This window comes from Notothenia coriiceps, unplaced genomic scaffold (assembly GCF_000735185.1).
Source record: "Notothenia coriiceps isolate Sejong01 unplaced genomic scaffold, NC01 NC01_scaffold00024668, whole genome shotgun sequence".
NCBI classification, from domain to species: domain Eukaryota; kingdom Metazoa; phylum Chordata; class Actinopteri; order Perciformes; family Nototheniidae; genus Notothenia; species Notothenia coriiceps.
Window position 1 is genome coordinate 2,568,490 of NW_011357369.1, and position 14,966 is coordinate 2,583,455.

Sequence of the window (14,966 nt, forward strand, 5' to 3'; positions counted from 1 at the left end):
CCCCCCCTACAACATGCACAAACAGGCCATTATCATTCCACTGCTCCAGCGCCGCAGCATCAGTAGAGATTAGTCCCCCGGTGACCTAGCATTACCCAACACACTGCGCAAGTCTGCAGAGAGACATCTATCTTCTCCCTCCATCTTCCCTCCTCTGCTTTTTATCTCCGTCTATCCGAGGCTCCCCAGCCGCCTCCCTCCGCTCTCTCCTGGGGTTTCTGCTGTCCTTTCCAGTTCTCTGCCCTCTATGTCTCTATCTTGGTCTTTTCTTTTCTCTCAAGCATTCTTCCAAAGTCTTTATCTTCCCCTTTTCAGTCTCTCTCCTAGGGCTATACTTGTACCAATGCTCCTCTCCCCCCTAGAAAATCAAAAAATTGTCCATCTTTCTTCCATCTTTACCCACACTCTCACTCGTCTTCCATTTCTCCGTTTCTGCTGAGTATAACTTACACGGTGTCAGGGCAGGAAAGTCGACTTCAGAGAGCCTAATACGCTGGTGGCAGATAGCTGTAAAATAATGAGAGGAAGGCTCAAGCTGCATGCTAACTATCCACACTGCAGCTCAGAGCCATTTCACAGTGAGATAGGAACTCAAAGAGAATGTTTTCCAGCCATTATGTTCTTTAAATATCTCTTGTTGCACACGGGTAGATGCAGTCAATTAGTAGCATTGTTGGAATTGCTTATTATAACCAAATATGATGTTCCTTCTACACGGTTGGAGGCAAATGGCACAATAATCCTGCTAGCGATTCACTTTATTGACCTAGAGTAAGATGGTTGTCGGAAAATAATGAAATCCAATCAAATGTTTGTAATTCATTGTTCCAAAGATGCAGCAAGTCGTGCACATTTTGATCCATGTCTTGTTTGATAACTCTTCTACAGCAACAGTCAAGATAACATGACCCATGCCACCACTAAGTCAAGTACTTCATGAGATCTGGCTCCAACGGAGACACCTTAGTAATGGGAGCAACACCACGAGAGAGAATAAAGACAGGAAGAGAAGGGGATAGTGAAAAGATAAAAAAATTAATAAAAAGGGAAGAGAGTGAACGATCTAACATGAGCAAAGCGAGTCAGCAGGGACTGGAAGCACACACACACACACACACACACACACACACACACACACACACACACACACACACACACACACACACACACACACACACAGTAACCAACCATGACTCTGATTAGTTTCATATACTTTCACCCCATACATGTAATAAATAGATTTTACTTGTTTGCATTTTTTTCAAATTGAGCTGAATAGGCCTTTTTTCACATGATGTGGGACTTTCCCCCGCCGCTATATTAACAGTATCACCCTGTAGTGTATCGATTTTTCAACAACAACCTGACCTTTGACCCTACACTACACTGGCTGACAACCCTGCCGAAGGCACTCGCGTAAGATCAGGTGCCGGGGTCTGGATCACATGAGCCAATCCTTGGGGGTATCGCCATGGCGATCGCGTTGGACACACTACTCGTGAGGTGTCTTGTTCCTGAGTCAGTGATTCTTATTACTGATTAACCACATAGGATTTTGTTGAGCAGGGTGGAAATTCCCAGTGTTATTCTGCGTGGAGAAAGTCATGCTATGCAGTCAGGTTAGACTTGTTTGGGTGTCTTGAACATTTCCGAGTAGTTTCGACTACACTAACACCCACATGCTAATTTATTTACAATTGCTACATCACTAAAAGATCTTGGAGTGATGGAAAAAATAAAGCTTTCATCTCCTTTTCTGCCTTTGCCAAATGGAGAAAGGAGGCCGAGTAAAAGGGAAAAGCAGGTGGCAAGAGAGAAAGTCGAGGCAATAATCTGCTTCTTTCCAGACATAGGAGGGGGGGTTGCTGGGATAATGGAGGCCAGGAAGCCAGACAGGGAGGGCACACCGGCTAGTTTGCTAGCTAGCTCCCTGCCACGCTTCATTAGCTATTGTCATGTTGCTGCATGGCGGGGGCTGCTCATGTCTGTGTGTGCCTGTTTGTGTGTGACCTGTGTGTGTCTGAAGGGATGTGAGGCGGACTAGAGAAGATGGTGGAGGCAGTATAGGCCAGTCAAAGCTACATACACTGTGTGAATGTGATAGCTGCCGTCACACGATCCTCCAGAGCTGGATGTGATGCTTCTGCTGCATCGGCCTGGCTTACTGACTGACTGGATACATTCCAATACTCCACAACGCATCCTCTGCTGCTCCATCTGCCCTTTTATCTTTTGCTTATGTTTAATCTGTGTCATATTTTTTGCTAATACGCAGATTTGGTGTACTTTGAAAGTCTAGACAAGTAGACGATTCATTGATTGTTGGATTGACAGGAAATGTCAAGTCATTTATTTTTATTAAAATGACAAAAAAAACTCTTCTGGTTCTAGCTTATTTAATCAAATATGTACTGGCTTCCAAGAAAGTAACGTGAAATAGGGCTGAAAAATACAATCTTTTTTTATAATCCATTTGGCTTCTGATTATTCTTATGTATTCAATAGTCTGTAAAAGAAAGAAAAATGCCCCAAATCAAATTTTTGTCCATCCAGTAATCCAAAAACCCATAGATATTTAAAGAAGGGCACCAAATCCTCACATTTGACAAATATCTGATATTTTTTCTGAAAAGCGACCACAATTATTTAATTTTTATTAAAATATTTTCTGATTATTTCTCTTCCTAGTGAAAGATCTTGTGTCAATTGTTTTGTTTTTTATGTTCTGCACTGCTGAACAGACAAAAACAAAGCAATTCAAAGACATTAACCTTGGTTCTGGAAATAAATGTCAGATTAACTCATAATGACAATAATCATTAGTTGCAACCCTAGTGTAGAACCGTAAGTTAAGGGAGAAAAAAGGAAAGCAGGAAGGAGGCTGCATATTTGGATGTATCCTGCAGCTGGCGTTTCAACCGGTGTCAAGTAGATGAAAGAGGAAACAAGATGGAAATGTTTAGGTAGAATAGGAAATGGCTGGGCATTTGAGTCTGTGCCATCTGACGTCCTCATATCTAATAAGTTATTTGGAGAAACCGTTTCGTCTATTCATCTTTTTTTGTGACGCTACCTTTCATATCTTCCTCTGACTTTGTTATTTCCTTTCTTTGTTACTGTGTCCAGCTGCAACAAGGCTCACATCATGCATATGAATTAAAAGCTGCTTTCAGACAGTGAACCAACTATTCATACGCCACTTTTTTCTTTTTTTTTTATCTACTACATGCACCTTAAAGGATTTGAACTTTTCCTCTGTAAGCAGCACTACACCTGTTAAACACACAAACCCTAGAATACACACTGACTAAAGGTGAGACAATCAGCATCAAACACAGTGAGGTTGACTCCCGACCTCTCAGCACTCGTATCGGCTACAAGAGCTACAAGCCAGTGCCTTTAAAAAACAGTCTTGACCTATGGATGTTTATTTATAAAACTTTTTTTTTTAATCCTTACAAGAAATCTCCTCAGAAGGACATAAGCCCTCCCACCCAACAGCATTGGTTAGGAACTAAACCGACGTGCTGTCCCTCTTCAGAGAAAAGCTTTAAGCTGTTCCCACGCAACAAGGATGTCAAAACACTCACACACACACACACACACACACACACTCCTTGTCCTCCATCCATCTCAGTCATGCCTCAAGTGCCAAGTTACACAACAGGGATCGTCCCTTTAATGCAAGTGCTCCGGAAAAACACGTCAAATCCATCCATCCTTTTGGTTTAAAAAACACGAGCTATTCAATGCATTCTGCTGCCTTTTTGATTATGTGTGTGTGTGTGTGTGTGTGTGTGTGTGTGTGTGTGTGTGTGTGTGTGTGTATGGCAGCTGGGGGGGCAGATGTAGTCAGAAAATGGTACTGATATGTCCTAAAATGACCACAATTTAGGTCAAACTTCCAATGTCTCTAACCTCTTATTATAATAACCATGAATTGTATTGTGTCTGTAACTTGTAATTATAGACATCATCAAAAGCTGCATCAATTGTGTTACCATTGACCACATGAGATTGAGGCGAGGAGACCTGTTTGGTCCGGCCAACAGCCTGATGACAAAATATATTCAACTTACAGTGATAAAAAACAAGAAATGCAATCATCACATTTGAGAAACTGAAAGCAGAGAATATTTGGCATTTATGATGGATAAATTGCTACAATTTATAATGAACCGATTACCAAAACAGACGATGAGTCATTTACCGTTGATTTATCACTTCATTAACCAACAAGTGACTTCAACAGAGTTCTGCACACACGTTTAAAGCATCTAATCTTCTGCACTAGCACCTCAGTAAGATTGATCTTTCCAACACATTCCTTGCCATATTAATGGCGAGCTGCCAACTTCTGCAAATAGGTAGTATGATGATGGCCTTATTTTTAGTAAAATCCTGCTGTGATTACTATCTGCATGTATCCAACCCAAAAGGTCACCCAGATGTCCACGTGACGCCCACAAAGCTCCAGATTCCTCTTTGATGCTTGGCACTCAGTCCAGCGTGTGGCATTCAAATTTGAGCATGGAGGTTTTATCAGCTAGTTTATTACAAGCGTTAACAACTATCTGGGAATTAATTGAGACAGAGATGATGATTAAACCTCAGTTATACTAACTCATTCGTCGAGCCATTCTCGGATTTGATCAAACCAGCAGTTGATTGCTTTGTTGCTCTTGTTATATGAGCTGTTAGAGAGCAGCAGTTTGTGTATGAGTGTAGCGCTTTGTTGTTACCTGCCGTGCAACAAGGGACCGCTGCATTATTCTTAATTACAGTCAGACGGCTGTGACCCAAACAATAGAGGAAGGAAAAACTAGCCGTGTGATGAAATCCACAAACCTCATAGCACCAGGGCTGCCAGATGATCCTCTGTTTACGTGTAGAAGTATGTCTAAGGTAAGCACACACATATACTCTTTACATGTGAATAAATATGATCATTTCCATCTGTCCATTCACTCTTAGATGCCTTACTACAGAACATATCTGTATCCACTACTACTTCCTGCTACTCCAAATTAAACTTCATTTCCATCCCAAACTGCCAATGTAGCGCTGCTCTCCTCTGTGCCCAAATGCCCATGTAATAATGCCTGATTTTGTTAGTGCCCATTCACTTCTGCTTGTTTGCCCACTGTGCTGTTTGAGTGTGCCAGTCTGGGGCCTGGAGCTGCGTTGTGTGGATGGCAGCGGCTCTGCCTGATCGTATTTGGCACAGCATCAGTGGCTACCTGAGTCATCCAGTCTGTCTGCTCCTCACCCTCCAGCACCCGTCAAATCGAGCTCTTTCCGCATTTGCACACTGAAAGAGGAATGTGGGCTTGGTCCGATTAAATCTGAATGGATATGGTCTCTTATGCATAGAGTTAAAGAGGTTCCGACACACCACGATTTTGACTGATTCGTGCTCAAAATAGAGATGAGAGCCACCATCAACAGAGCCTTTGTTGTCAAACATTCCCGTCTGTCTTTCAATAGAAAAAACGGTCCTTAATTCACTGAAATGACTCCAACTAGAAAGCCCTAGCCACTCCACCAACAGCGATTGTCAAAATCAGGATTATCCAAGCATCCCAGGAAAAAAAAGGTTTGTGCTCACTTAGATCTTTTTAGTCTGCATGGGACTGTATGATTTGACATGAATAGGTACACATGATTAAAGAGGCAATTCATCTCTATTGAAATCCAAGGGTGGAATGGCTAGCCTAGATACACATGTTCGTCATAGATTTGAAACCATTTGAAAGGATGCTGCTGTGTGTGTGTGTGTGTGTGTGTGTGTGTGTGTGTGTGTGTGTGTGTGTGTGTGTGTGTGTGTGTGTGTGTGTGTCTCGGTCTACATGTATTTTCAATAACCCACAGTGTGCCATGTGACTGATGAGGCCTTGTGACTTTGCTATTCCTGCTTAACATCGTCATTGGTTGTTTATCAATCTGTAAATATGTAAATATATGATGCATATCACCTGGTCAGCATATGATACAACTGCCTGAGTGTCATGTATAGAAGATATGTGGCGTCCAGAGGTGCCATTGTTCAGTATTGCTATGTACTGAGGTGCGTCATGTGGCTAGCTGTTGTCTTGCATGGCTGCTGAGATGCTGCTGCTGCTGCTGCTGCTGCTGTGCTAATGTTGACGTGTGTTGACACTCTTGCTGTGTAAGCTCTGTGCTCCAATGCCATGAAGAGACACCGTGTGTGTGTGTGTGTGTGTGTGTGTGTGTGTGTGTGTGTGTGTGTGTGTGTGTGTGTGTGTGTGTGTGTGTGTAGTCCTATTATTGTTGTCATAGATGTTGAGGCCACAGAAGGCAGCAGCAGCAGCTCAAGTATGTATCTGCATGGAAGTATGTGTGTGCTTTAAGATGATGTGTGTATGTACTGTATGTAAGGACATTCTGTTTCAGCAGCTGAGTGAAATGTTACAGCATCATGCAACAATGAACTACTGCGTGTTTTTTTCCCCTTGTCTTGCTACAGTCAAGACTGCTGTGACCCAGACAATAGAAGAAACCAGCCTAGGATACACAGACAGGAGGAGAAAGGACACAAAACATGGAGGTGATTAGAGGGTTAGGGGGAGAGGAAGGGTACAAAAATAACAGGCAGATGGAAAGACATCCTAACAGACATATGGGGATGAAATTATACATAAGGACAGAGGAAAGGGGGGTGAGGAGGTGTTACCTTTCGGGGGACGAGGATTTCTCCGAGTTCACGGACATGAGCGGTGCCTGTTAGCCGCTCGCTGGCCGAGGGACCACAGGAGACGGCGAAATAGAACAGAAAGCTGCCTTCTCTCCCTCTTGTTTTTTTACTACTCTCTCCCTATCTCTCTCTGCTGTGTGTCTGAGTAAAAGAGAGTAGAGGGTTACTGCCTCCCCTCCTCCTCCTCCTCCTCTCTGTCTCTCTTGTCCTCTCGCTGAAAGGAGAAGAAAGGATGGAGGACAAGGTTCTGCGAAAGGATAAGAAAAGAGCAGCAACTGTCCGGTGCACAATCCAGCTGGATGCGTGTGTGTCTGCCTACAACTGTGTGTGTGTGTGTGTGTGTGTGTGTGTTGTGTGTGTGTGTGTGTGTGTGTGTGTGTGAGCTGATAGCGAGAGCAGCAATGTCAATCAGGCGCCCCTCCTCATGCCCCAGCCTCCTTCCTTCCTCCCTCCCTTTCCTTCCTTCCTTCTCCTCTTTCACCTTGCCTCTCTTTCACTTTCTCTGAAGCTCCGTGTAGTCTTCCTCTTCCCTCTGTGTCCTTCCTCCCTTGTTGCCGCTGGTTGAACCCGGGTGATGAAATGAATTCACAGGCTCTATATCCACGGTGTGCGTCTGTCTCTGTCTGTATCCCTCCCTCCCTTCCTTCTCTCTCTCTCTGTCTATCTGGCTCTATCAGGCCTTCTGCAGCTCTGCACAACAACAGAGCCCAGAGCGAGCTGGAATGTTCCATTTTCTGCACAAGAGCAGGGGTGTTGGCTTGTCACAGCAACAGGAAAATTGATATATTTCTCCTCGAGGCAAACTCTCCTCCCCCCTTTCTCCCCTCTGAATTAGTCCCTCCCTCCCTCTATCTATCTTTCTCTCTCACACTCTTTCTCCCAATTGCCTTATTACGACATCCTGTATCTCAGGGCAACGCCGCACAGATCTGCCTTTCTTCAACCCCCATCTCCTCTCTTTCTGGCATCCTTCCTCCATTTCTCTAAACCCCATTTGCACCTCGATCTTATCCTGGATGCTGGATGCTGTTTGAGTGTGTCTCAAGCTCTTGTGCCTCCATGCCTCCATCCCTGTCCGTCTCTGTTTTCTCGCCATCTCTCCAGGCAGATGGATCTTCTACATGAGTGAAGCTCACAGTGAGGTCGCCGCAGGGTGTGCCATGATGGGGGTCTGTCTCTAGCTCTCCATCTGACCTCAATATCGGTGTCTGTGTGCAGGAGTATGTGCTCAATCTTTATGTACAGCATGTGTGTGTGAGTGTGTGCATGCCTTAGTGTGCGTGAAAATTGCACAGCAGGGGTGAAAAGGGCATCCTGGCGTTAATTTAACTGACAAGTTATCTAGGAAGTGCTAAGGGGAAACATTTACAAGTGCTTATGGTATCTACAGGTTCTTTCTCTTGTGATTATTCCAATAAACTAAAGTAGACAATTATGTGAAATGCAGACATATGCATCAGGACTCAAAGGTGAATATATACTGTCAAACAACAGAGTTTTGTGAAATTATTTAAGGAGGTAGCTGTCCCTTTAATATCTATGTGTGTTTGTAGGTCATTGCAGGCAATGTTGCAAATTAATATGCATGGATACTTTATGGCAATATTAGATTTGCTTGATTGTCCACCAGTGTGATAGAATATCTTGTTTTGTCATGTATTTAATATATATATAATATTCTGGGTACGTTTTCCCTATTTTTGATTTGAAATATTTAGTTCTTAGGGAAATATCTCAAATGAATTGCCATTAGAGGTAACATAAAATATATATAGCAGCAACACAATCAAACGATTAAAACGAGAACAAGAGGAAATAATACCATCACAAAATCATTCCAATAAAAATCATTATGCAATACTATGAAAGAGCCTTATATTTGTTATGGCTTTTAATTTTGCACAAATACATTTTCATACACCGCTGCATGAGACATGCCTGAGAGATAGAGAAAGGAAGAACACAATGATCCCCTTTCTCTCCGATCTCCATACAGTTCCACTTTCCCACATAAAAGGGCTACATTAGGCACACATGTCTCTGAGCCAAACTATTGTCCTTATTCTCTGTGGATGTGGGCCAATGGGGTGTAAAGAACTGGGTCTGGAGGAATACTGAGCTAATACGAGAGGGCGCACTCCAGTTTTTATTTGTTTATTTCGCATACGCATTTATTTCGGGGTCACAGGAGGTGGGGGATGGTGCTGGAGGATGTTGCAGCGCCAACTGGATGTTATGCAGGAAAAAGCCCTCACAAATCACCGGTAACACAAACACATTAACAAACATGGGTGTTTTAATTAATAATTAATCTGACCTGCATGTTGTTGGACCGTATAAGAAAAGGTGTGAGGAGATCAAGCTCAACTAAATACATAAAGCAATTAAACAGGTGGTCAGATAATCTGTTAGCTGTTTCACATGAAAGTGATTGATTCTTGAATTAATCAATGTATCATTTAAGCATTTCCATTCTCTTTTAAATGTTATAAGTTGATTATTTTGGGGGATTTAGACCGACAAAGTTGGACATTTGACGAATCAATGGTGATTGTGATTCACGTTTTTCTGAGATGCACTTACCCACATGTCTCCAGCAGCTCAGATCATAGGGGAAGGGTGACAAAGCACCAACATTACACCCTCTGATTTTGATGAATGCAGCGGGACAATCTGGATGTCACGTTTTAATGGGGATAACGTCTACTGTAAGTGAGACTTTAAGACCCCTTTAAATAAAAAAGCTTGTGAAATGCACAAACACACATGCTTGCAGTCGCTCCAATATACAACCATTGACAGAGGGTACAGTTTTGCCAATTCAAAGGCTGATTTTCATCTTCATAAGCAGAAGGAGCCAAAGAAGAATAAGAAAGATGGGGGAGGGAGAGAGATAATGACTCTCATGAGCAGTTGTATTTTGGGAGCCGGTATTGAGGCTGCCGGCAGCTATCTTTAAGCGGCCTACTTCTCCTCACTGCATGGTGGATGCTGGGGAGAGAGAAGGGGTTTATGCAAACACACACACACACACACACACACACACACACACACACACACACACACACACACACACACACACACACACACACACACACACACACACAAACCACACACACACCACACACACACACACACAACACACACACACACCACACACACACACAACACACACACACACACACACACACACACACACACACACACACACACACACACACACACACACACACACACACACACACACACACAGGTCCCATTGCGAATTCCCCTTGAACAAACAGTACACTTAAACACACAAGTGACGCCACTGACAGAATTCGCAGCAAAGCACAATCAATCAGACAAGAAGACACATGCATACACAATGGATTAGGTGTGTGTGTGTGTGTATGTGTGTTAAGATGCTTCCACTTTAACAGTGACGCTGCTCTTTGTCAGAAGCCTTGTTGTAACTGTCTGCAGAGAAAACACTGCCCCCAAGTGGAGACACACACCATTACATACAGTACTCATGTTTTGGGCGGTCAGTGTCCAGATTGATTGATATACTAATAGCCCCAGGTCTGCCTTTTTCTGGGCAACAGATTTCCATATGGGGAACACTCGCCTACTGTACAATTCAGATTGCATGATATAGCCTGTAGATACTGAAATCTGAACACACGGAAAGGAAACGTCTCCTCAAATGCATAGCCAAGACGAAATGTACACTATAAATATGAGCGAGTCAAAGCCTGCACAATATCAGGTCCCTGAGCGGTCTCACCTCTATGCAATTCAATAATAAAAAGTCCCTAATACCTGACATTTGGACGAGTCATGAGCTTCAATGTTGCTCCGCCTTTGCCTTAAGAACATTCTAGTGTTTTCTTTGTACTCACGTCACCTCCCATCACACACACACGCAGAGAGTTACTGGTCAGTGTTGAGTGCTCGTAATTCATGCAGACTCACACAGGTAAGCAGCCCGCACTTTCTGTGCCTCATTACCCCAGGGACCGCACTCTGCAGCATTAAGTTTGAATGTGTGCACTTTGCAAGTTTAAGAGTGTGTTTTGGTGTTTGTACGCACAAAGTGGGTGAGAAGTAAGAGAGAGGGGGGGAGGGAGGGGGTATGTACAGTTTACCCAAAGCTAATACCAACAAAGAAAACTGTGATTAGGACCCAGTAATAGCATCTGGTCTTGTGTTAGGGTGTGACTGTTTATGTGAGTGTGTGTGAAGGTGAGTGGGAGCTCATTTGCTAAGTGGTGTGTGTTTAATGATGAATGAGTGACCTCCGCCCTCTCTTCCTGCACTCTGACCCCAGCTGCTTCACCGGGCTGATGTGTTTAATTAGATTATATCTCACACAGACAACACTTTAGACCTTACATCTACACAATGTTGTTCTACCTCAGGCCCAGTAGCATACTTAACTGAGATAAAGGTGTGTGTGATCAGTGTGTTGCACATACACTGATGTGACCATTGTACTACACGATTTTATGTGGAAAATAAGTAAAAACACCCAAAAAGACGTTGTGACAACAGTCCAAGACGACAATTTAATTCAATTAATTTGACAAAGAAAAAGCAGCAAACCCTCCTATTTCAAAAGCAAATATTTAAAATGTTAAAAATGACTAAAGGATAAATCGATGATACACTTTTTTATTATAATTGAATTTTCTCTCTGAATTTTGTATTGAGAACTTTTTATTGTCATTATTAAATTAGTCATTATCAGTGTAACAAAAACAAGAGAGGGGGGGGGACATTACCACAATGAATGCTTTCACTACAGGACCAAAAACTAGGACATGACTACCCTCTATTGGACAGATTAAGAACTACACTCCTGAGACTCAAACCAGCACACAATGCACTCTTCAATGCATTCATAATGGGATACAGAACATCAGGGAACAGTAAAACACAGCAACTTGGGAGGCCAAACAGGTACAGAAAATGGTGGTTGTCCCCCTACTGTCATAAAGCATGTAGAGAAAATAGTCTTTGGTTGGGAGCTAAAGAGGCGTTCAAGTACAACAATGAACGGCCTGTGTTTCAAGCTTTGGAGTGTTGTGATAACCTCCCTGCAGCGGGCAGAGGGAAGGCAGGCCCGCGGTCCCCAGCGAGCGTTATGTCAACACAATGAGAGTTATAATTCACTTAGCAGAAGTACTGCTGTAATGTGACTGAAATAGACTGAGACTGGTGGTTAAATGTTTCTGTAACACTTCATGATAGATTATAGACCTCAAGTTCAAGTGGAGTTAAACAAGTCAAATGAAAGAGGCAGACTGGAAAATATGCCTCGTAATAGGAAAAACACGCTGCAGGGTTCTATTATATTCAACTCAACACATTGTAAATGTATTAAAAAGTAGATTAATGCAAGTTTAGTCTGAGTTTCTCTAGGTATATCTGGATTTCTGTTGCACCACATTAAAAGTCTGTCAAATAGGTAACTTCAGTAGTGTGACGAAGGTAACTTTGACTGACGGCTTCGGGCCTTGTAACTCAGCACTTTATTAGCGTGATTGCACAGTATCGTTTGGCATGGCATATTTGCACATTTTATACTGGTTATTGAGATAGTATTTATTAAAGGATTGAACCGTGTTGATTGAAATGTCGTCTGGCAGGTGCTGGTCGGGTCCTCGGCTCCGCCTGACAAGATAGGGGAGTTAGCGAGAGCGCCGAAAGTGCTTATGCTAGTTTCACAGCGGTTAAGAAGCATCCGGGTGCAGATAAATATGTGGGGGTGTGGACATCATAGCGTTGGGTGGCATTAATTGTTCAAGTGGTGGTGACTGCGTTTGGTTGGGTTTGTATGTGTGTATTTCTGTTCGGTTGTATGTTTGTGTTTGAAAAGTGTTCCCCCTCCCGTAATGTGTGTTGCTGAATTGTGTGCACCTGANCTTTATTAGCGTGATTGCACAGTATCGTTTGGCATGGCATATTTGCACATTTTATACTGGTTATTGAGATAGTATTTATTAAAGGATTGAACCGTGTTGATTGAAATGTCGTCTGGCAGGTGCTGGTTGGGTCCTCGGCTCCGCCTGACAAGATAGGGGAGTTAGCGAGAGCGCCGAAAGTGCTTATGCCAGAATGACAGCGGAATCCGAAGATTACGGAATACGAAGAATCCGGGTGCAGATAAATATGTGGGGGTGTGGACATCATAGCGTTGGGTGGCATTAATTGTTCAAGTGGTGACTGCGTTTGGTTGGGTTTGTATGTGTGTATTTCTGTTCGGTTGTATGTTTGTGTTTGAAAAGTGTTCCCCCTCCCGTAATGTGTGTTGCTGTATTGTGTGCACCTGGTCCCCTGTTTTGTCTCCTCCCCCCTCACCTGTGCCTAATTGCTGATCAGTGTGTGTGGGTATTTAGGCTCTGTTTCCCTGTCTGTTAGGGGCAGGGAGTGTGTGTGAGATCCATGGTGGCTGCAGGCTGGGCTCACGTGAACAGCAGCAGCAGGATTGAGGCTGTGTGTAATGTGTTCATGTTTTAATAAATGCCCACACCGGGTTATAATTTTGGACGTTCTGCCTCTGCCTCCTTGCTTGGTCTGGGCCACTCAACGGTCAGCTTCACAAGTAGTAATTACAAAGGTTGTTATTCCTGTTTTATTTTCATGAAATTCATAATTTACAGTATTGTTTTGTACTGATTGAAAAAAATAAAAACGTACATTTCTCAAAAAGGTATTAATTTTCTTCTTTGACCAATTTGAGGTTAACCCACCTTTGCCGTTAACTTGGATTAGATAAGATTTTTTATCAGCATGTTTACAAGGCATTGCATAAGTCAAAAATATAAGTTAAAAATATAAGAACATTGGTAAATGGAGCTTCTGAGTCGTGTACTCCAACAAGAATGTCCTGCCACTTTTGCAATGCAAGGCTAAATGAGGACACCAAATTGCTCACCGAGCAAATTACTCAATGTTTACAATGGCAGCAACAGCTGTGATAGGACAGAGCGATACATGGACTGTGAAGGACACACACATTTACACACTCTCCAGAGATTTTGGGTTAGATACTCAGACAAACAAATACCTTGTGGCTAGACGGCAAACACGGGAAGTGGTGATTACAGCCGACACAAGCAATACGATACAGAAGTAATACGTTTTGATTCTGCACTGATGTACCTGTGTCTGCATTCACTACATGATCTGTGATTATTGGTGGGGGAAATGTGTTGCACTCTGACTCATCCAACCGCACTGACGACATGAGCAGCATCTTGGTAACTCATCATCAAATGAAGCTGTATCTACAGTTTCCATGAGGCTTTGGGTTTCTTTTCCTATTTTCAACAGGGGCAATTACTTCAAATTGCTAGTAGATCACTTTGTTTAAAAGCTATTAGCCGAGCACTCGGAAGCCATTGAAGGAGCTGGATTATTTTTAAATGTCAAACTTTTTGTATTCTTAAAGTGATCTGCAGTAAGTTTTAGGCGGGGTGTGGAGTGCAAAAACATATATGCATGGCTTTGCATTTTGATTAAAAAAAAACACATAACACTTTTAGAAGAAACACACCCAAAAAGCAGCACTTTATGCTTAAGAAAAGAGGAAATACAGCTGCCAGTGCAACCTCCATTTCTGCCTTCTCTACAATAGTGCGAAAATGTAAAAAAGAGGTGTTGTACACTTATATGTATCACTTAAAGGCGGGGTAGGTAATTCACTTCAGAAACACTTTTTGTTATATTCAATGGAATGCTCTTAACATCACGGCCGGATTAACCATATGGGCAACCTGGGCAAGTGCCCGGGGGCCCTTGAGCAAAGAGGGCCCACAGTGACAAGATAACAAATATACATGTATATATATNTTTTTCTTTCCGGGCACAACCTCACTCATCATACATTGTTTTAAATTACACTCACTCTTCGCCATAAATAACACAGCTTTTCTATAGGGTCAAATTACTGTTGGTCTCTGTACTGTAGGTCTCACTATGTATGCTCTCAACTTTATTACAGCGGCGGTGTATAGCCGAATCACAGCCCCACCCTTGAGCAACCACACAATTTCACTACATATTTTACTTTAGTAACTCTCAATGTTTGTGACTAATATAACTCCTCGTGTCCTTGTACAGCCAGCCAGTCATATTTTGGCATTAAGTGGGGTGCTGCTCTGAGGTTTTGAGTGATATTACCGAAAGGGCAAAAGGCTAGACCTACTTTGGTTGAACTATGTGGCTGCGTCCCTGCTTTTGACAAATAGGTGTGCGATTTGAA

General features: G+C 42.8%; 1 protein-coding gene across 1 annotated transcript in view; it reads left to right on the forward strand.

Moving 5' to 3' along the window:
- Positions 1-14,966, forward strand: part of matk (megakaryocyte-associated tyrosine kinase) — a 634,871-nt gene that overhangs the window by 330,277 nt on the left and 289,628 nt on the right. The gene's annotated exons all lie outside the window — the stretch shown is intronic.